Genomic DNA, 23057 nt, shown 5'->3' with positions numbered 1-23057 from the left:
AGTGAAAGCAGCAGAAGACTAAACTCACAAGTCACAATGCATGCACTTTTTTGCCCTGTCATTGAGTCCTGCATTCATCTAACATCTCTGGGAGTGGTTTTAACGTGTCTGGTAAATCCTATAGGTTCAAGGAACGAGTGGGCTGAGCAAAGTCTTAACGTGACTTCAAGGGAGTTTGGTCTGCAGAATTCTCACACTTAACTGGACTCTGAGAGCTGCTTTCTCAGATTCTGCCAGTACCGTGGGGTTACTTGCTGTTGGGGTTCCCCCCTCCCCCTCTTTGTGGCATTCTTTTTGGATACTTGGCTTCTCTGAAGAGTCAGATGAAAAAGGCAGCCATGCGCCCTCCACTCGCACGGGGCCACCAGGTCAGTGTTAAGGATGTGTTTGCTTCTTTGGGGACTAATTTTGCTGCAGAAATCCCCGCAGATTGTTGCATACGGTAGCGCAAACGTGATTTCTCCTCATCGGGGTGAGGGGGGAGGGGAATAAGACGCGCAGTTCAACTTTCTACAGAAAACTGAACCAGCAGGGCTCTTGGTAGCTTTTAGTTCTGTTTAGAAACTGACAACGAAATACTGTTTATTGTCCTGTGGAGAGAGTCAAGTCCAGCTCACGCTGGCCTGCTTAAAAACTGTATCATGGAACTGAGAGTGCCTCGAACCAAAATGCAGGTTTAGGAGAGAGAATGTAGCAGGAGGATCGGTAATGCATCACATTTTCGGATAGCTACACAAAATAAAATCACGTAGCCTTTGCACAGTTTTGCTACATTTCTTAAGGAGGAGCCTGATTTACAGTAACAAGAAGCCCTATGTGGAAGTGCTGGGGTTTTTCTTTTTCAATTTTTTTTTTTACGTGGACGTGTGTGTATTAATGGTGCCAATGCAATCCAGATCGTGCCTGTATGATACTGAGAGAGGCTGACTAGTGTTGGCAAACTTTTCTAACCCTTTCAGAAAAACCTGTTCTGCCGAACAGCAGCCCAGAATAGCTTCAGTGACGGTGGCCAGGTTTAGAAATGTTTAGTATACCAGCAGGACTCTTGTGTGTACTGATGGGTTTGCTTTAATTCTGTTTTTATTTGTGTGGCATCTCGCTTAAAGAAATAACCCTACAGGACTATGTCTGATCTTTGCAAAGAGATGCAGTTCCCGTCGAGTGTACTTGTTACGCTGGACCTCATAGCTGCTGAGGTCACCTGGATGTGACAGTTTTGCTGCATGTTTATAACAGCAATTAAGTATGCCATGGCTGTGTATATTTACTACAAGCATAGTTTCCCATGATGCCCTTTGAACCATGTAGCATAGGTTTTCACAAACTGAGACTACATTTACTTTGGACTTTTAGTGGATTACTGAATGCAAACCTTCGAACAAGCCTGCCCAAATGAACCACCCTAACTCTCGAACCTAACTCACACCATTAGTACTATCCAAACTCCAACCCTTCCCCACATCTCCCACTATTGTACTACTCTATGTAATTATGCCATCTCTGATACTTCGTTCCATACTGTATTATCTCTGTGATACTTTGTACCATACCTTGTAAGCCGCACTGAACCTGCCATCGAGCGGGAAAGAGCGGGGTATGAATGCCACAAATAAATAAATAAATAAATAAATAAATAAATAAATAATATTTATTTGTGTATTGGGATTTATTAATCACCTTGATGAAGAGATTTGGCCAAGGCGGTGTACAATAGGTACAGTTTAACATCAAATTTACAATTTAGTTGAGAGCATAACACAATGTAAAATGTGCACGCATATATGTTTGACCGATGACCCCACTTGTTGCTTTGTACCTGCACTTGAAAGCTATGTTAATCTTTTGACTTTCACACATTGTATAGATCCCGAACTGATTCTGTGGAGCTTTAGCACCTTTCTTTTACTTACCTTGGAACTAAAAGGGTTTTTCCCTATGATGACATAACTCCCAGCAAAAGTTTTCTCAACCCTTATTATTAAGTGACTACCTGGGTTGGAGGTTGGGTTAAATTCAGAGGCTTTCCCCATAATTCCTTTCAAATATAGATGCACTCTACAGAATCCATAGTCCATTGTTGAAACTACTATTTTCTTTTGCCATTACATGAGAGAGTTCTTTTTTTGTTGTATAAATGTACTACTACTACTACTTAACATTTCTAGAGCGCTACTAGGGTTACGCAGCGCTGTACAATTTAACAAAATGTACACGTATACACGTAACAAAATGTACACGTATAAACATAAATGCAATAAATGCAATAAATTGAAACCTAATAATAAGACTACCATGAAACAGGATCAAAACTATACACTTAAATGCACTGAAATTCAAATAAAAGAGACGTGATGTGATGCAAGCATAATAATGATAGAAGTGTATAAAATAATGAGTGGAATGGATCGGGTGGAGGTGAAGCGACTGTTCACGCTATCCAAAAATACTAGGACTAGAGGGCATGAGTTGAAGCTACAGTGTGGTAAATTTAAAACGAATCGGAGAAAATTTTTCTTCACCCAACGTGTAATTAGACTCTGGAATTCATTGCCGGAGAACGTGGTACGGGCGGTTAGCTTGACGGAGTTTAAAAAGGGGTTAGATAGATTCCTAAAGGACAAGTCCATAGACCGCTATTAAATGGACTGGAAAAATTCCTCATTTTTAGGTACAACTTGTCTGGAATGTTTTTACGTTTGGGGAGCGTGCCAGGTGCCCTTGACCTGGATTGGCCACTGTCGGTGACAGGATGCTGGGCTAGATGGACCTTTGGTCTTTCCCAGTATGGCACTACTTATGTACTTATGTACTTATGTACTTATGTACTACTACTACTACTACTTAACATTTCTAGAGCGCTACTAGGGTTACCCAGCGCTGTACAAATTAGTAACTAAGGACGATCCCTGCTCAGAAGAGCTTACAATCTAAAGGACAAAATGTCAAGTTGGGGTAGTCTAGATTTCCTGAGTAGAAGTGTTGTGATTAGGTGCCGAAAGCGACATTGAAGAGGTGGGCTTTGAGCAATGATTTGAAGACGGGCAGGGAGGGAATATCTAATAAGCACACAATTAGAAAATTAAAATAACATTGCTATGATACTAATACTTTCTGAGTGAGTGTATGTTTAGGAATAAATCTTTTTTATTGATATCCTGGTATATTTTTTCATGGTCATTTCCACCTTTTTTTTTGTGCTGTTCTTGGCGCGTCCTTATTACTTAAACAATCGGTAGGGATATGTGTTCATTAGCGTGCATTCAGTTCATTTAGATGCCTTTAAAAAAGTTATTTATTGGGATTTATTAACCACCTTGATGAACAGATTCACCCAAAGCAACGTATAGTAGGTCCAGTTTAACATAAAACTACAATTTTTTTTAACAACTTAACAATAGTAAATATAAGTACAATAAGGGAGTCTTTTTCTAAGCCGCAGTAGTGTGTTGTTTTTTTTAGTCTTAATATTTTTATTGATTTTGTAATAAAGCGAGAACATGAATAACAACAATTGTACTACAAAATGATATTTAAATTGAGTTAAAAAAAAGACACCTTAAAGTATGTAAGCAGGGTAAAGTTCATGCATGTGACACAGATGGTAATAATATACATGAAGAAAAAAAGAAAAAGTACAATATACACCTCTCACTTCACATCTTAAAAATAGGGTATCAGTGGAGCCCATTTTTCTTTATACAAAGCATATCGAGATGTTTTTTTAGCAAAATATGTTTCATATTTATAGGTTTGAAACAATAAATTCCACCATTCTTGATAAGTAGCTTGTTGTAAAGCTTTCCAGTGTGCAAAGACTACTTTCAAAGCTAGATTCAACATGGTATTAACAAGCAAACATTCATTAGTCTTTAAAATGGGTCTAAAACATTGATCTTTAAGTATCACATATTTATATACTATTGGAATAGAAAGATGGAATATACTACTACTACTACTATTTAGCATTTCTATAGCGCTACAAAGCATTCGCAGCGCTGCACAAACATAGAAGAAAGACAGTCCCTGCTCAAAGAGCTATGTAATAAAAGTGAGCCAAGTATAGGACAATCAAGCCATTGTGACATCACTGATGAGGTTGGCTCTTATTGGTGGACTGAGGCATTATGACATCACAATATTAGCTCTGGTTACAAGAGACTACTACTACTACTACTATTTATCACTTCTATAGCGCTACAAGGCGTACGCAGCGCTGCACAAACATAGAAGAAAGACAGTCCCTGCTCAAAGAGCTTACAATCTAATAGACAAAAAATAAAGTAAGCAAATCAAATCAATTAATGTGTACAGGAAGGAGGAGAGGAGGGTAGGTGGAGGCCAGTGGTTACAAGTGGTTACGAGTCAAAAGCAATGTTAAAGAGGTGGGCTTTCAGTCTAGATTTAAAGGTGGCCAAGGATGGGGCAAGACGTAGGGGCTCAGGAAGTTTATTCCAGGCGTAGGGTGCAGCGAGACAGAAGGCGCGAAGTCTGGAGTTGGCAGTAGTGGAGAAGGGAACAGATAAGAAGGATTTATCCATGGAGCAGAATATATCTACTAAATCGGACCATACGTCCTTCCAAAACTTTTGAATACATATACAGTCGTGTTCTTAGCTCACGTTAGAAATCAGCTGACAGTAAACGCCAAGGTGCCCATTATATTTCTGTGGGTGTCTCAATGTTTAAAGCCAGCTGATTTCTACCTTGAGCTCTAAACGCTACCACTAGTAAAAGACTCCCTAAATGAGGTAAACTTGGAAATGTGATGTTAGTACAATACAAACAGTACTATAATAGACAGCATTGAAGAATATTCAAATAACAGAGATATAAAACAATGTCAGCATAATACCAATGAAAAGCCTTATAAGCAATGCAATAGCATAGATATGATGTTAATACTTTTCTGTATAGCTGAGGGGCCAAGTGCAGATATATAGATGGGGACAAGATGGGTAGTACAGAGTCAACTGGGATAAATAGACGGGTGGCTAAGCTCAAGGCAAAATCTTTGTACAATTAAACAAGATATGAGGAACTGGTCTAAGTTATAGGGTGTGCAGCAAGTGAGTGTAGAGTCGGTCACCACATGTATTAAAGGCTTGGGAGAAGAGCCAGGCTTTCACATCCTTCCTGAAGTAGAGGGTCTTGAGTTAGATGTAGCCCCTCTAGGAGTAATTGCATGCAAAACGGATGGTATGTCTGTAAACTGCATTACCATATGAAGATTTAAACTGGACTTCTTTTGGACCTCATAAGTACATAAGTATTGCCACGCTGGGACAGACCAAAGGTCCATCAAGCCCAGCATCCTGTTTCCAACAGTGGCCAATCCAGGTCACAAATACCTGGCAAGATCCCAAAAAAGTACAAAACATTTTATGCTCCTTATCCCAGAAATAGCAGTGAAGTTTTCCTGTCAGTTTAATAATGGTCTATGGACTTTTCCTTTAGGAAACCGTCCAGACCTTTTTTAAACCCCGCTAAGCTAACCACCTTTACCACATTCTCTGGCAACAAATTGCAGAGTTTAATTACACTTTGAGTAAAGAAACATTTTCTCCAATTTGTATTAAATTTACTACTTTGTAGCTTCATTGCATCATATATCATCTGTATTTTAAACAGGTTTTTATGCCCCTTAGACGAATATGAACAGTTAAGGGTCTTCCTGCAAGGCTTAAAAATTGACCTTTTCATTGAGTCTGCACTGTGTAGATTCCTGCCATTCTTTGTATAACAGATTGACCCTGTCTTCTTTATATGGCTTACAATTGCTTCAAAACACCACAGTGAGGCTTCTAGCCTGTTAACAAGTTCCATCATGCCTCGCCCATATTCGAAAATCTATATTGGTTACCAATAAACTTTAGAGTTTGTTTTAAGGTAGTTGTTATTCTACATAAGGTCTTGAATACTGTTTCTTGATTCCATATCAATCCACCTGACCAACATGTTCTCAATGTATGAATTAACTGTATTACCACCATCTTCTAATTTTCGGTTAGAATTAGCTATGTATAAATCCTTCTCATGTTTTGGACGCTGATTCAAAGAGGGGAAACTAATTTAGCTTGGTTAAAATGGCTTTGAAGACTTTTCCTTTTGTGAGGCATTTGGAGAATCATGACGATTAGGGGTGGGTGGGGTGGGGTCCTGAGATCGCTCCATGTGTGCAATTCTGGTCACCGCATCTCAAAAGAAATATAGCAGAATTAGAAAAGGTACAGAGAAGGGCGACAAAAATGATAAAGGGGATGGGATGACTTCCCTATGAGGAAAGGCTAAAGCGGCTAGGGCTCTTCAGCTTGGAGAAAAGACGGCTGAGGGGAGATATGATAAAGGTCTATAAAATACTGAGTGGAGTGAAACAGGTAGATGTGAATCGCTTGTTTACTCTTTCCAAAAATACTAGGACAAGGGGGCACGCAATAAAGCTACTAAGTAATACATTTAAAACAAATTGGTAAAAATATTTCTTCATTCAATGTGTAATTAAACTCTTAATTCGTTGCCGGAGAATGTGGTACAAGCAGCTAGCTTAGCAGGGTTTTAAAAAGGTTTGGATAATTTCTTGAAAGAGAAGTCCATACGCCATTATTAAGATGGACTTCATATATCCACTGCATATTCTAAGATAAGCAGCATAAAATCTGTTGTACTGTTCCAGGATCTTGCACAGGTACTTGTGACCTGGAAACAGGATAGTGGACTTGATGGACTTTTGGCCTGTCTCAGAAATGGCAATGCTTATGTTCTTGTAATGCCTCTGTATTGTTCCATGGTGCGACATCACCTTGAGTATTGCATTCAGTTCTGGTTGCCTTATCTCAAAAAAGATATCGCAGAATTAGAAAAGGTTCAAAGAAGAGCAACCAAAATGATAAAGGGGATGGAACTCCGCTCATATGAGAAAAGGCTAAAGAGGTTAGGGCTCTTTAGCTTGGAAAAGAAATGGCTGAGGCAGTGGTGTACCAAGGGTGGGGCGATGGGAGCGGTCCACCTCGGGTGTCTACGGGTGGGGGGGGTGCTCTGCTGGCGAGTCCCTACCAGCTCCGTCCACCAGGCAGCTGTGTGGTGCGGTGCCTCGCGCGACACTGCACTGCTGTAAAAGAAGAAAATCGCTTCGTCGGCCCTTCCCTCACTGTGTCCCGCCCTCGAGGAAATAGGACGTTACATCAGAGGGCGGGGACACAGTGAGGGAAGGGCCGACGAGGCGATTTTCTTCTTTTACAGCAGTGCAGAGTTGTGCAAGGCGCCGGGTAGACGGAGCTAGTAGACAGGTGGAGACTGGGTTGGGGTGCCGTGTTGCCCTGCAGCTGGGGGGGGGGGGGGGGGGTGCGCGCAGCAGCGATCTGCCCCGGGTGGCAGTGAACCACAGAACGCCACTGGGCTGAGGGGAGATATGATTGAGGTCTACAAAATTTTGAGTGGTGTAGAACAAATAGAAGATAATCGGTAAGTGAACTGAAAACACCCAAAATTGAGAAAAATTCCTAAAAATCTGAAAATGTACCAAAGTGTGTTTGGCTGTGCACATCCCTACCAGGCTAGGGCAGGGCATCCAGAAGGTCAGGAACCAGGTGAGAGGAAATTTAAAATACTTCTCTGCTGCCATTTGCTCTCCCCAGAATCTTGGCGACCTAGTTCACCTAATGGAAGCTGTGGCCTATAGTCAACCCACTTGCAACTTTTAAGTGTATAAGTCAGGGGCGTATCTGCGTGGGGCCACAGGGGCCTGGGCCCCCGCAGATTTCGCCCTGGACCCCCCTACCATCGACCCTCTCCACCTCCCCCTCCCGCCCGCCCGCCACCAACCCGTCGCCGATATTTGCTGGCGGGGGACCCCAAGCCCCCGCCAGCCGAAGTCCTCTCTTCCGTGCAGGATGCAAGTTGCAACGCTTCCTGTTCTTCTGAGTCTGACGTCCTGCACGTCAGACTCAGAATTTGGAACTCAGTCTGACGTCCTGCGCGTTGTACATGCAGGACGTCAGACTCAGAAGAACAGGAAGCATTGCAACTTGCAGCCTGCATGGAAGAGAGGACCTCGGCTGGTGGGGGGTTGGGGTCCCCCGCCAGCAAAGGTAAGTGACAGCAGCGGGGGAGGGTTGGTGGCGGCGGGAGGGGGTGGAGAGTGTCATTGGTGGCGAGGGGGGGGTCTGGCAGTGGCGGGGGGGGGTCCGGAAATGGCGGGGGGGGGGGGAATCGGTGGTGCTGGGGTGGGGGCTAAAATGTGCCCCCTCCCTCTGGCTCTGGCCCCCCCTACCGCCAGAGTCCAGATACGCCCCTGGTATAAGTGCCAACCTGTGGCATAGCCATGGGAGGCCTTGGGGGCCTGCACCCCCCCCCCCCCCCAAGAAATTTGGGTTCAGTGCCCGCCAAGGTCTGCTGGTTTGGCTGGCGGGGATCCCCAAGCCCCACCAGCAGAAGTTTTCCTGCGGTGATATTTGCCGCCGCGCTGCTTGCCCTGCTTTCCCACTGCCCTGTGTGCATGCTCGTTTTTAGTGAAATTGAGCACGCGCAAGCTTCAATATGAACGCATAGTCCCACGTGAGCAATTTAACCAGTGACACTGAATATTAACCCCAGAATGTTACCCAAACAGAAAAAACACAGCCCAAGGCAAACCTGCAATCGAAAGCTAACTGTAAAAAAAACCCAAAACATGTTTTGAGTGTGCGACTGAGTATAAAAAGATCCTTTCCCTGTCGTACAGCTTAGAAAAGAGTTTTATGGTGTGGGGAATTGGGGGGGGGGGGGGGTGCTCTTGTAAAAGGTGACTTCTGTTATATGTCTAGATGTAGTGTAGATATTGTGGAGACAGAGAGGAAGGCTCTGTCCGCCAAACTATATATAGTGCGACAAATCTGGTCGTATTCTGGATTTGTGCATGCATATTAATTGGCTTAACAAGCCAATCGGCGCTGATAATTGCCACTTAACAAGCAATTATGAACACTGATTGGCTTTAATTATAATTTATCTGCACAACTGTCTAAGCGTATTCTATAAAATAATGTACGTAAACTCTACGATGTGGATTTGAAAAGGGGTTTTTGCCATGAACTTGTCGTGGCCATTCTTGGCATTTACGCACAGTTATAGAATATACCCATTCCACCCGTATCTTAGGCATCAGCATTTACACCAAGTTTCCATTGGCGTAAGTGACTGTGACGAAATATATTTACAGAAAACAGGCGTTAGGCATATTCTATAAACTAAGCCTAGATTTAGGCGTATTCTATAAACCGCACCTAACTTTAGGCATTGTTTATAGATAATGCCTAGGCGTATTTTTTATTGGCGCCGATATTTTAGGTGTTACAGTTATATAGGGCATAGAACATTTTGAACTTTAATTGCGAAATACAAATTTTGAATGTAGCATGATACCAGATAGAGAGGAAGGCTCTTACAGAGCTGCAGTAATTCTCTCCCCTCCCTCTGATAATTATTCTTCAGTTACCTGGCAGCCGTATTTTGTACGAGTCAGAATCCTATTATCGTGCAGACTTAGACAGAGTGTGCTGCAAAAATCAATTCACGAAGGTACTAAAGCATGAAGGACAGTTTGCAAGTTGTCAGATAAAGAATGCTTAATCTGCCATATGAAGTGACATTTGTGATTTCATAATAATGTGACTGTAATCACTGGGCCTAGTGCTGTGGCTAGATTGATCCGTTACTACTATTCCTGAGAAGCTTTCCCCCCCTCCTCAGTTATTTTTATTCAGTTTTCAACATTACAATAACACCACACAATAAACTCATATTCTCCAGACTATAACAAAGAAATGCAAGAGCTACAAGAGTCCCACCCCCAGCCCAATACACCCCTTTAAACCAAACCCACAGAGCATAACTACAGATGGGATGTCCAGACATCGATAAAACATTACACAGTATGCAAAGAACAAAAAACATCCAACGGAACCCAAACTCGCCGAAACTGAGTGATAGAACCCCTTTTGACAGCAGCAACTTTCTCATACTCGCACACGAGACAAACTCCAGACCACCATGCATGTTGTGATAATGTAGAGCTATTCTTCCACTTGACAAAATGTGCTGAATGGCCAAGCCAAGAAGCACGTCAAACAACCTGGCATTGGTCTTTCAGAGCAGAAGGGGCAAGGCTGCCGACCTTAGTTTAATAGGTAAGTTCTGCCTGAACGCTGAGGATATCCTGAACCCTCGGCCAAACCAAATCCCCCCCCAAATTTCACATTGCTACAAGCATACAGCATATGGCTGAAGGTACCCACACTCGTTCCACATGCCCAACATAACCCCGCCCCACTTCCCGCCATCCTGGAGACCATGCGAGGGGTCCACAGTGCCCTATGTGCTACATAGAAGAGAGATTGAGTTACCGATGCAGATAAAGTAGGCCTGCAGACCCTACCCCGAAACAATCTCCAGATTTTGATCGCAGCGCCTAATGCAGCGCACACTCGCCTGCAGTTAAACTTAACGTTTCAGTAGACTGCTGATGCCTTCCTTGACTGCCCAATAAGCTCGACACAAACATTATAAAGATCCACATCCCCAACTCACACCCACTCAAGACACCTAGAGCCTTGCCAACAATGCCGCAACAGCAGCCACTGGAAGTAATGCCAAGCATCCAGATGGTACTCCGCACACAAATCCTGGACAGCTCGGAAACGCCCACCCTGGAGCAGCCGCCTAACATACCACACACCCTTACACTGTCAATCTGCCCAAACAGCTGTAAATGTTCATAGGCCACATTTGGCTGACTACCCATCGGCATGGGCTCCAGCAAAGTTGAAGCACTTGGGTGTTTGATTTGGTAGGTTGGTGGACAGCTCTTTAGTGATTGATTGATTAAGATTTATTAACCACCTTTATGAAGAGATTCGCCCAAGGTGGTGTGTAGAGTAGGTACAGTTTAACATCAAACTTACAGTTTTCTTAATAGACCGAAATAGAAAATTTTTGCTCAAGTTGGTGGATGCTCTCATTCTGAAATGGTCGCCAAAAATAAAAATGACTCAAAAATGAAAATAATAAAATTATCAAAATATGAAAATCACAAAATATGTATTTAAAAATATAAAAACATCAAATAGACGACACTCTGTTTATAAAAATTAACTTTATTGGCCAAAAAATAGCAGGGAGAAAGGGACTCGACACAGCTAAGTGCTAACTGTGCAGGTGATGTGCTGTTACTGCTAAGTCAAACACAGTTTCACCCTCGCTGTGTTTGACTTGGCAGTAACAGCACATCACCTGCACAGTTAGCACTTATTAACAGCATCACAGATATATGATTCTGCAATAACTGGATAGAATTTATAATCCACACACAGTGAGCAGACTCCTGACGCAGGCTTATACGGCTGAAACACAGCTGTGTCGAGTCCCTTTCTCCCTGCTATTTTTTGGCCAATAAAGTTAATTTTTATAAACAGAGTGTCGTCTATTTGATGTTTTTATATTTTTAAATACATATTTTGTGATTTTCATATTTTGATAATTTTATTATTTTCATTTTTGAGTCATTTTTATTTTTGTTTGTGTTTTTGTGAGTCATCTTCGCTGTTTTGTTTTCCGCCATTGTTCTTGACCTGGTGGGGGAGGTTGGAGGTTCCATTCCCAGATGATTTTTATAAGCCTTTGGAGGGCAAACTCGTGCGTTTCCTTTGGAAGGGGTAAGCTACCCCAGATTGCATTGCGGAACCTTAAGTTGCTTAAGGAGTACGGGGCGTGAATTTCCCGGACTTCATGTTGCATCACTTTGCCTACAAGGTTGCTGCTGCAGCAGTTTGGTTTGCGCCTGATGGGGCTGAGGTGGGGGGGCCCAGGCGGTTGCTGTGGGAGATTGCAGCAGCTTATCCCTTGTGTAGTCTGCTCACAGTGCAGGTTTACTGGGTTGTGCTCAGTCCCAGATTTTGCAGGTGGTACCTCAGTGTTGAAGTAGATTGTGCAGGGGCTGGAGATGTTCTGGCTGATTCCTGAATTTACTTCCCTGTGGGGGGGAATCCGGAGGTCAGAATTCAGGATAGAGCAGTTGCTAGGGCATATTGACAGTGTAAGGGTGTGTGGTATGTTCCTGAGAAGCTTTTGTTACCGGGTGGGTTATCATTGAAAGTGTAATGATAATCCAAGGTTTTCGATTTTATTTTGGATACTACTTTATCCCTGGGGCATCAAGTTAATCAGGTTTTTCAGATTGTCTTTTTTTTTTTTTTTAGCTCCGACAGCTTCGTGCTGTTCATTATTCGTTTGAGGAGAAACAGTTCTCATTCTTAGCTTATGTACTTTAATTTAAGTATGAAATTGTGGAAACCCGGTGGTGGGAGGCGGGGCTGGTGGTTGGGAGGCGGGGATAGTGCTGGGCAAACTTATATGGTCTGTGCCCGGAAGAGGACAGGTACAAATCAAAGTAGGGTATACACAAAAAGTAGCACATATGAGTTTATCTTGTTGGGCAGACTGGATGGACCATGCAGGTCTTTTTCTGCCATCATCTACTATGTTACTATGTTACTTTAATTTTATCCCATCTAGATTACTGTTCTCTTACAGCTAAACTACATTTTAAGCTACAGATCCTCAAAAACATGGCTGCAAAACTAATTTTTCAATTGAAGAAGTATAATAGAGCGTCACCAACTCTGATTAGGCTTCATTGGCTGTTAGTGCTTGCACACATTTTGTTGAAATTAGCTCGTTTAATATTTAAACTTTTTGATGGCTCTAGTCTGGAATACTTAATTGGTCTCTTCTCCCTCCCACCTAACCCTAGAAATTCCAGAACATTAAAGTCACACTTGATTTATTTTCCTTCTTTTTCTGGAATTCGGTATTAGAAACTATTACTTAAGTACATAAGTGTTGCCATACTGGGACAGACCGAAGGTCCATCAAGCCCAGCATCAGTGGCCAATCCAGGTTACAAGTACCTGGCAAGATCCCAAAACAGTATAATATATTTTATGCTGCTTATCCTAGAAACAGCAGAGGATTTTCCCCAAGTCCATCTTAATAATGGCTTATGGACTTTTCTTTTAGGAACTATCCAAACCTTTTTTTAAACCCCGCTAAGCCAATTGCTTTTACCACATTCTCTGGCAATGAATTCCAGAGTTTAATTACACATTGAGTGAAAAAATATTTTCTCCGATTTGTTTTAAATGTACTACTTTGTAGCTTCATTTCATGCCCCCTAGTCCTAGTATATTTGGAAAGAGTAAACAAGCGATTCATGTCTATCTGTTCCGCTCCACTCCACTCATTATTTTATAGACCTCTATCATATCTACTACTACTACTACTACTATTTAGCATTTCTATAGCACTACAAGGCGTACGCAGCGCTGCACAAACATAGAAGAAAGACAGTCCCTGCTCAAAGAGCTTACAATCTAATAGACAAAAAATAAAGTAAGCAAATCAAATCAATTAATGTGTACGGGAAGGAAGAGAGGAGGGTAGATGGAGGTGAGTGGTTACAAGTGGTTACGAGTCAAAAGCAATGTTAAAGAGGTGAGCTTTCAGTCTAGATTTAAAGGTGGCCAAAGATGGGGCAAGACGTAGGGGTTCAGGAAGTTTATTCCAGGCGTAGGGTGCAGAGAGACAGAAGGCGCAAAGTCTGGAGTTGGCAGTAGTGGAGAAGGGAACAGATAAGAAGGATTTATCCATGGAGCGGAGTGCACGGGAAGGGGTGTAGGGAAGGACGAGTATGGAGAGATACTGGGGAGCAGCAGAGTGAGTACATTTATAGGTTAGTAGAAGAAGTTTGAACAGGATGCGAAAACGGATAGGGAGCCAGTGAAGCGACTTGAGGAGAGGGGTAGTATGAGTAAAGCGACCCTGGCGGAAGACGAGACGGGCAGCAGAGTTTTGAACCGACTGGAGAGGGGAGAGGTGACTAAATGGGAGGCCAGCAAGAAGCAGATTGCAGTAGTCTAAACGAGAGGTGACAAGGGTGTGGATGAGGGTTTTGGTAGAGTGCTCGGAAAGAAAGGGGCGGATTTTACGGATGTTGTAAAGAAAGAAACGACAGGTCTTGGCAATCTGCTGGATATGAGCAGAGAAGGAAAGAGAAGAGTCAAAGATGACCCCAAGGTTTTGAGCTGAGGAGACAGGGAGAATGAGAGAGCCATCAACAGAAATAGAAAACGGGGGGAGCGGGGAGGTGGGTTTGGGGGGGAAGCTGAAGAGCTCTAGCTGCTTTAGCCTGTCCTCATAGGGAAGTCATCCCATTCCCTTTATCATTTTCGTCACCTTTCTCTGTACCTTTTCTAATTCTACTATATCTTTTTTGATGTGGTGACCAGAATTGGAAAGGTCTGTTTGTTATCAAGGTGTTCAACTTTGGCAATCTTTGCCAGAAGACTTAAGAAGTGCAGGTTCTTATTTTTCTTTCTGGAAAAAGTGGAAAACTTGTCTATTCATTTTGCTGTGCTTTCTTTTTCTACTTTGGGACTTATTGTTAAACTACTAGTATGTTTTATCATTTTTATGTTTGCTTGTTAAATTACTATTATGTCTTATCATTATCATGTTACCCAAGATCCTTCCATAATACTCAATGTATAGTTTCTTATATGCTTCCACTATTCATGATGTATTGTAAGCCACATTGAGCCTGCAAAGAGGTGGGAAAATGTGGATACAAATGCAATAAATAAATATTTCATTTTTTGCTATCTGCTTTGAACATTTTGTTGAGGAGTTGGCGGAATACAAGAGCAATATTACATTACATTACAGTCATGCTGGAGCCCAGGACACAAATTTAGGAGGGGTCTTAAAATCTGCCTCTCTTAGATTTGGGCAGGCTTGGAGGCACAAAGAAATTGCCTTGGTTGCCTGCTGCCCCCTCCCCCCATGCCAGCCTTGCCCACAGAGCTGTTTTAAGGGTGCTCTGGGTGAAGTTTCAGGCTCCTAGACTCCTTCCCTGAGGTTTTTATAATTAAACTTAACAATAATGATCACTGGAACATCACCCTTCCCAGAACATTCCTGCACAAATGCAATATTGTACATTATCCCCCCAGATTGTATAAAGGTCATCCAAATTTGGGCATGGTCTCAGATTCGTGCACAAACTAATTAGTTAATGAGCTATTAACAATCAATTATTGATGTTAATTAGTGCTAATTAGAATTTGTGTACGGATCTGCCTGCATGCTATTCTACAACACTGCGCACCTAAATTGTCTTGCACGCTACCCAAAAAGGGGACGGGCAGGTCGTGGCATTCCCAAAATTTAGTCACAGTGTCAAAGAATACCTGGGGTTACACGCCCAGCTTGTGCGCCAGGATTTACACCAGGTTTCAGCAGGCATTTGGGTTTGGGAGTCCTCACTAAGCACTATTCTCTAAAACTCGGAGCTCCCTGTACAGAATAGCACTTATCATGGATTCTTCCTAGTGCCTAACCTTACTGAATCTGGCCCCATTTGGATAAAGATGTGAAGACTGACTCACCTGCTGGGGAACCATGAGATACCCTGGAAACCAGTCTAACCAGTTCGGCGTTTGAGTGCAAGTTCTACAGAGCTGGACAATGTCTGGACAGATGAAGCTACACTGACTATTGGCCAATAATGCATAGTCTAGTCATGTTTTTTTTCCATGTAATACTTCCGTACCAGTTTGCTAGGCAGAGGTATTGTGAGAGGGTGAATATTGTTTATACCTGGCTCTGATGCTCCTTCTTAAGTAAAATTGCCATGGATTTTCTCTACTGCTTTGTGACCCAACCTTCCTGAGCAATCAGTTTGGCGTGGTGGTTTAGAGCTATGAGCTGCAAGTGGGAGGGTGCCCTGTGATTTGTGATTTCCATCTCTAATCTCCGACGGGCTCTCTCTGCGGCCTTGAAGTCCTAACTGCACTACCTTGCTCTGCTTCAGTTTACCCAGGTGTAACTGGCTACGAGAGAATAAGAGGTCTTTTTACTAAGGTGCGCTGAAAAATGGTCTGCGGTAGTGTAGACACGTGTTTTGGGCGCGCGCAGAATCATTTTTCAGCTCACCTGCAAAAAATGCCTTAAAAATTTTTTTTTTGCCAAAAATGGATGTGAGGCAAAATGAAAACTGCCGCACGTCCAGTTTGGGTCTGAGACCTTACCACCAGCCATAGGCCTAGCGATAAAGAATTTGGGCGGTAATGACCTACGCGTGCCAGATGCCACTTGGCATGTGCCAGAAAATAAAAAGTATTTTTCAGATGTGGGTATTAGACACATGCCAAAAATGAAATTACCACAAGAGCCACGTGGTAGTTGGGCAGTAAGTCTATTTTGGCGTGCGTTGGGCACGTGTAGGCACCTTCACGGCTTAGTAAAAGGGACCCTAAATTTTAGTACACATTTTTTAAATCACATTTTGTATTTTTGTAAGCCTAGGCACACCTAAGAATACATTTTCTTCATTTCATTTCAGATCTGATATGGTTAAAGACACATCGTCAGGGCTGACAGCATGGGAATTTGAAATTCTCCTTATGTATATCATATCTTAGTGTTCTTTGATCCCGACCGTTGTTCAATGCTGAGCTTTTGTAGCCATGCTCGTGCTGAAGATAGCTTTTATTGGAGCTATATAAGAATTCTCCTTTGTCATATCTATAGAAGGAATCTACTGATTTTCTGAAGGGTGTCAGTGGCTGTTAGACCTTTATTGGGGTCAGTATTTCAAAGGTTTGGCCAAATAACTTGGGGAATTAACTGAGCAAATGAAATGTAACTGGTCAACTCATTGACTAGGCAAAATTTATCCAGTTGTGTTTGAGAAAAATAAGATGTATGCAAGGACATGGTTAACTTGAACCAGATATCAGATACATAAAATGTATTGTACTGTTTTGGGATCGTGCCAGGTACTTGTAACCTGGATTGGCCACTGTTGGAAACAGGATACTGGGCTTGAAGGACCTTCGTTCTGTCCCAGTATGGTAATGGCGGTTAGTGTATCTGGGTTTAAAAAAGGATTGGACACATTCCTGGAGGAAAAGTCCATAGTCTGCTATTGAGACAGACATGGGAAGCAACTGCTTGCCCTGGGATTTGCAGTATGGAATGTTGCTACTCTTTGAGATTCTATATGGAATCTTGTCACTCTTTAAGATTCCAGAATCTTGCTATTCTTTGGGGTTCTACATGGAATGTTGCTACTATTTGAGTTTCTGCATGGAATCTTGTCATTCTTTAGGATTCCAGAATTCTTTGGGGTTCTACATGGAATGTTACTACTCTGAGATTCTATGTGGAATCTTGTCACACTTAAGGATTCCAGAATCTTGCTATTCTTTGGGGTTCTACATGGAATGTTGCCACGATTTGGGTTTCTGCCAGGTACTTGTAACCTGGCTTGGCCACTGTTTGGAAAACAGGATACTGGGCTAGATGGACCATTGGTCTGACTCAGTATGGCTACTCTTATGTTCTTATTTTAACTCACCTCAAGCTATTTGGTCAGGAATGTGTATTCAAAACTGGAAACAGATACTTGATATTTTGACTGAATTTTCTTTCTATAACTGACTGCTTAATACTATTTGGTCATCCATTTTCTTTATGTTATACCAATTGTAACTTTTATTCTGGAATGGTGAATGCCATGGCGGAACATTGTAAGCCACATTGAGCCTGCAAATAGGTGGGAAAATGTGAGATACAATTGTAACAAATAAATAAATAAATAAATAAAGTGAGCAAACCAATTGATTTAGAGAGGATCTTACTTTGGATGGGTGTCCTGTCCCAGTTTCTTTTCAGGTAAAATATTTTCTTGATTATGCATTTTCCTTTTGACCAAAGATGAACTATGGAGTTAAAAAAAGCATTTTACTAGATATATATTTAGTTACTGCTTTTTTTGAAGAAATTCATGATATGCACTTGTCATGGAAGCTGAAGCCATTTTTGAGTGCCGATGACATTCATTGAGTAATCAAATTTAGATTATTCCAATTCTGAGTGTCTTAGGCTTCCTACTTGTTCTTTAAGTCCACCATAAATTGTTCAGAATGTGCTGCTAGGATTTTGACTGGACCTTGGTGAACAGAACATATTTCACTGGTTTTGCATGTGTTTCTGGGTTACAATGGAGAATTAAGATAAAGATCCTCAGGGTAGTCAGTAATGTCTTGAATTGAGAGGCACTGTTTTTGGTTCATTCTACTAAAAATTCATTGACCAACATGGCAACGAGATCTGCAGGTCATAACCTAGTGTTTGAGAAACTTGTAAGAACTTATGCCACTGTAGGCCTCCTCTTTGGAATGCTCTCCCTATGGATTTGAGGGCAGAAATTCGAACTGAAAGCCCTGTTTTTAGACCTTTGAAGGACCTCAGTATTCATTAGGCTGATATATGGACTTAGACATGGAAGTCTTAGTACTTTGAAAATGAGCCTCATAGTAACCCGTGTAACTTTGTAAGTCTATGTGCTTTAAAAATGAGCTTCCATATCCTATATAATAATTTGCACCTCCAACGTTCCATGTCTGGCTGCCGGGTTCGTAACATCTCCTGAACTCAGCCAGCCTCCAGCGTTCCATTCCCCCTCACTGTCCCGCCCTCGCGTCAAGACGTAATGATGTCAGAGGGCGGAACAATGAGAGGGAAAGGAACGCTGGAGGCGAGCTAACGTCAGGAGGGATGTTACGAACGGAACAAAGCCAGCGCCAGCCAGCCAGAGAACGTTCAGGTACAAATCGAAGGGGGAGGAGAGAATCGCAGGACATCGAGGGGAGGGAGGGAGGAAGGGAAAGGAAGGGGAGGGCAGAGGAGAATTGATGGACATGGATGGGATGAGAGGACAGTAGAGGAAAGAATCGCGGGACACGGATGGGAGGGCAGGGGAAGAGGAGAATCGCTGGACATGGAGAGGAGGGGAGGGAAGAATTGCTGGACCTGGAGGGGAGGGCAGGGGAGAGAGAAAAAAATAGCTTACATGACATTCTTCCTACAGCTCGTTTCATTGTTGAGGAAACAGGCATGGTTCCACTAGTGCCTTTATAAAATACTAGGGCCAAAATAGCAGCCTTCATACCTAGACTGAAGCTTTGGACATTTACTCCTGCTCAGGAACAGGCATAAATGTTCATCTGTATTTTATAAACATCTAGCTGTTAAGCCCGTTAAAACAGGCACGTTTTTTTGTTTTCAAAAATGTAATGAAAGAGCGTAAGCAACATTTGTGAGTTGATGTCTACAGTACACTTTTATATACTACTAGTAAGAAATGCCCGTTTCGTGAAAAAATGAAACGGGCGCTAGCAGGGTAATCCCCCCCCCCCTCCCACCGTCCTGCCTCCCTCCCGAGTTCCAGACACCCCCTCCGTGCCTCCCTTCGGAGTTCCACACCTCTCCTCTTTCTCCCTTCGTCCCTCAGTGACGTGGTTGCGAGTTTGTGAAGTTCGGAGCGCTCTCCCAGCAGGTGTCAGAGAACGTGTGGAAGCTGTGCGTTGTGTGTTCGCCGCCCTGCCCTCTGCGTCATCGCGTTTTGACGCGAGGGCGTAGGTACAGTGACTGCAGGCCCGCCCCGCCCTCAACGTCATCGCGTTTTGACGCGAGGGCGGAGCTACAGTGACTGGAGCCTGCAGGCCAAACCGGATATCTCGGGCGCCTCAAGTTTCCGGCTTGAGGCTTCAATGGAACGTTGGAGGTGCCTTTTATATATATATAGATGTTTTTTGTGTAAATAGAATTTGATCCTTGAATCAATTTTCCTTGTTCTGATGTCTGTTTAACTAATACTTTGACGTCTGAAGCCTTTCTTACTCTTGAAAATGCAACATATAGTTGTCCATGGCTCAATTTGAAAAACAGTGGGTTATGAGTCTCACCGTTACATCCCTGTTGAAGAACACAGTGTAGGTGAAAGATGTTTTAAATGTGTTGTTTAATAGAGTAATAATCTTTGGATAAACGGTCTGCAGCCTTCTTCCCTGTCTCTGTGTGTCTTGTGGGTCCTTCAGTGTTTCCCCTGTGTGGCAGTCCGTTGGTAGCAGGTGCGAACGCGGCTTGGTGAGGTAAAGGGGGGAGGGGTGTGCGTGGTGGAATTCTGTGTGCGTGATTTGTGTGCTGTGCTCGCGCTTCGTGATTTTGTCCTCCACATCATAGAGCGTCAACATTATTTTAAACTTTTGTATTTGCTTTGGATGTCGAGGAAAGAGCGCCGTGGGTTCTCTGTTCTTGTCTTCCGGTAGATGTTGAATGCAGAGGTCGCGTGTGCAGTTACCTTTCACGGCGTGCTGGACTCTGCAGTTTTGCGGGAGGTGTGCTTGTCTGCTGTGTTGCTGTCCCCTTAAGTGTCCTGCTCCGCAGCGAGTTATCTTCCAGGGTTCCTGCCCTCCGTCCCTGAAGTCTGGTGCTCCGATTTGCACGCCCCCTCCTCTCCCCTTCCGTGTCCCCCTCCTCCCCCTTCCTATTTGCTGGAGCCTGCGGTTGTGTGCGAGGGGTGCTTGTCTGCTGTTGCTCTCTTGACAGCTGTTCCGTGAGTCCAACGCACGCGCGGAACGTTGATGACAGCTGCTCTCTACTGCGCATTTGCGGGTGAGTCGGTCACCTCTCATTTATATAGTTAGATATGCATAAATCGCAACTCTGCTCATGCTTTGCCCAGACTCCGTCCCTGAACATGCCTACATGTGGGTCCTGTGAAAGTACGTGCCTTCTTGTCACTGTGTGCACTTTTATGCATGTAACCCTGGGGTAATTTTATACAAGCTGTTTTAAGTATTAAAACTCCCTTACAAAATAACCGGTGGCATGCAAGAGCATTTGTGTATTATTGGGTGGGTGGGGGGGATTGTCATTGTACAAGCTTAATTTATTCATGCACTTCTGTTGCCTTTTTGAACTTGTCATATTGCAGCCCTGTTAAGAAATCAAGCCCACACTGGGGAAAACCTTTTAGTTCTGTGATTCCCAGGACTAAAATACGTAATGTGGTCGGCCCTGGGAAAAGAAAAAGCTGCATTTAAAATGATATTTTGTAACCAGAAATCTCCCATGTTCTGCAGTGCTAAGAAAGAAATCTGTTTTACATTTCTAAGATTGACCCGAACTTTAAACCTTTCAGTAGTCCAAGGCCAGCCAGAAAGTTCCAAGCTTGAAGCTGATAATGACAAATCACTGAGAACACCCGTGGAATTGTAGAACTGCTATCTATTGTGGATCACTTTAACAGCTAATTAAAGATTTGAATAAGAAAATTAATCTTGTAATCTTTGCCTTTTTCACCCTTTCCATCATTTTCATTTCTGGGTCAATGTCTTTTTAAGAGTGTGTCCTCTTTGCAAAGAGGGCGTGCTGTTTTGGAAAGTGTGCACAGTCTTTCTTGATGGTTTGTGTATGCACGATGGTTCATACATGTGAGCAGTGTTTGCAAAGAGGGCACACGCTTTCCATCATAGTACACACTCTTTGCAAATATTGGGCACTGTTACTGACAAAGAAAAACCACAGAGGGGTATTTTCGATAGAATGTTGTTCGATTTTGGATGTTTTATAGAAATGTCCAAAACTTAAGTGCTGAACATAGCCATTTTGGAACCTGAAAAACATCTATGTCTCAAGCTTGCAGGTGTCATCTATATGTAGGTACATGTGGGTTTTGGAGGGCTCAGTGTACCAGTTAGAGTGGGATATGGGCCTGACTCCCCTTCTCTGTAGTCCACTGCACCGACCGCTAGGCTACTCCTGGGACCTGCTTGCTGCTCCAATAGGAATGGCCATCATATGTGAAGCTGTCATAGAGCCTGGTATATAAGTACATAAGTAATGCCACACTGGGAAAAGACCAAGGGTCCATCGAGCCCAGCATCCTGTCCACGACAGCGGCCAATCCAGGCCAAGGGCACCTGGCAAGCTTCCCAAACATACAAACATTCTATACATGTTATTCCTGGAATTGTGGATTTTTCCCAAGTCCATTTAGTAGTGGTTTATGGACTTGTCCTTTAGAAAACCGTCTAACCCCTTTTTAAACTCTGCTAAGCTAACCGCCTTCACCACGTTCTCCGGCAATGAATTCTGTTACATCCCAGGGGCTGGGAGGGGGGTCAGTGACCAATGGAGTAAGGAGGTTATGCCTTAATCCCTCCATTGGTCATTTAGGGCACCTTTTGGTCACTTAGTTGTTATTGAAAAAGGTCTAGCCAAAAATGTCTTAATTTTGGCCCCAGATATTTCATTTTGTTCCATTATTTGAGAAAAATGTCTGTCTTTTGGGGCCGCCCATCTCCCACCCAAAACACCCCCCCCCCCCAGCATGCCCCCTTGAAATTTGGACAAACCTGAGCAAAATGTTTAAAATCAGGGTGTTCAAAATTGCAACTTCGATGTTTTTGAGAGAAAAGTGTCCTCCTGCTACTTTAAAAAAAATCTTTTTGGACTTTTTTTGTTTTGAAAATGATCCCCAAAGTATCAAGTTCATTTTTTCTGCTGCTTTTCATTGTTAATGGCGTGCAGGGACATGGGATATGCTGTTGACATTTCCTATGTCACAGTGAACGAAAGCCCATCCCCATTGAGTATTTCCATTTACAGAGACAACAGAAATGAGGCCAGAGGAAGCTGTTGGGAAGATCAGGTTAAAGTCCACACAAAAGACAGCGCATGGAAAGCCCCACCTAGCCCGGGGCTGAGCATTTTTTAATGTCAATAAAGCACTCCTTTATGCTCATATGGGATTAGCTGTGGGGAATCAACAGAGAGTAAAATAAGGACAGTTATGGTCTGTGTGAAACAAGCTTCAGTATCTTTGAATCACCACTTTCCATAATAAGGAAAACTAAAAATATTGAGGGATGATAGGGTATGATAGGGATCTGCTCTCTACATAGTAACATAGTAGATAACGGCAGAAAAAGACCTGCACGGTCCATCCAGTCTGCCCAACAAGATAAACTCACATGTGCTACTTTTTGTGTATACCTTACCTTGATTTGTACCTGTCCTTTTCCGGGCACAGACCGTATAAGTCTGCCCAGCACTATCCCCGCCTCCCAACCACCAGTCCCGCCTCCCACCACCGGCTCTGGCACAGAACGTATAAGTCT

General features: G+C 43.0%; 1 protein-coding gene across 1 annotated transcript in view; it reads left to right on the top strand.

Annotated features, from left to right (window-relative positions):
- Positions 1 to 216: 216 nt before the first annotated feature.
- PLD1 (phospholipase D1) overlaps positions 217 to 23057 on the top strand; it is a 186185-nt gene continuing 163344 nt past the window's right edge. Inside the window, exon 1 of the mRNA XM_030216519.1 lies at positions 217 to 368. The gene's annotated coding sequence lies outside the window, so the exon portion shown is untranslated. The remainder of the gene's footprint in view (positions 369 to 23057) is intronic.

This window comes from Microcaecilia unicolor, chromosome 10 (assembly GCF_901765095.1).
Source record: "Microcaecilia unicolor chromosome 10, aMicUni1.1, whole genome shotgun sequence".
In the NCBI taxonomy this organism is placed as follows: Eukaryota; Metazoa; Chordata; class Amphibia; order Gymnophiona; family Siphonopidae; genus Microcaecilia; species Microcaecilia unicolor.
Note: the sequence above shows the minus strand (reverse complement) of the source record. Positions and strands in the feature narration are given on the sequence as shown.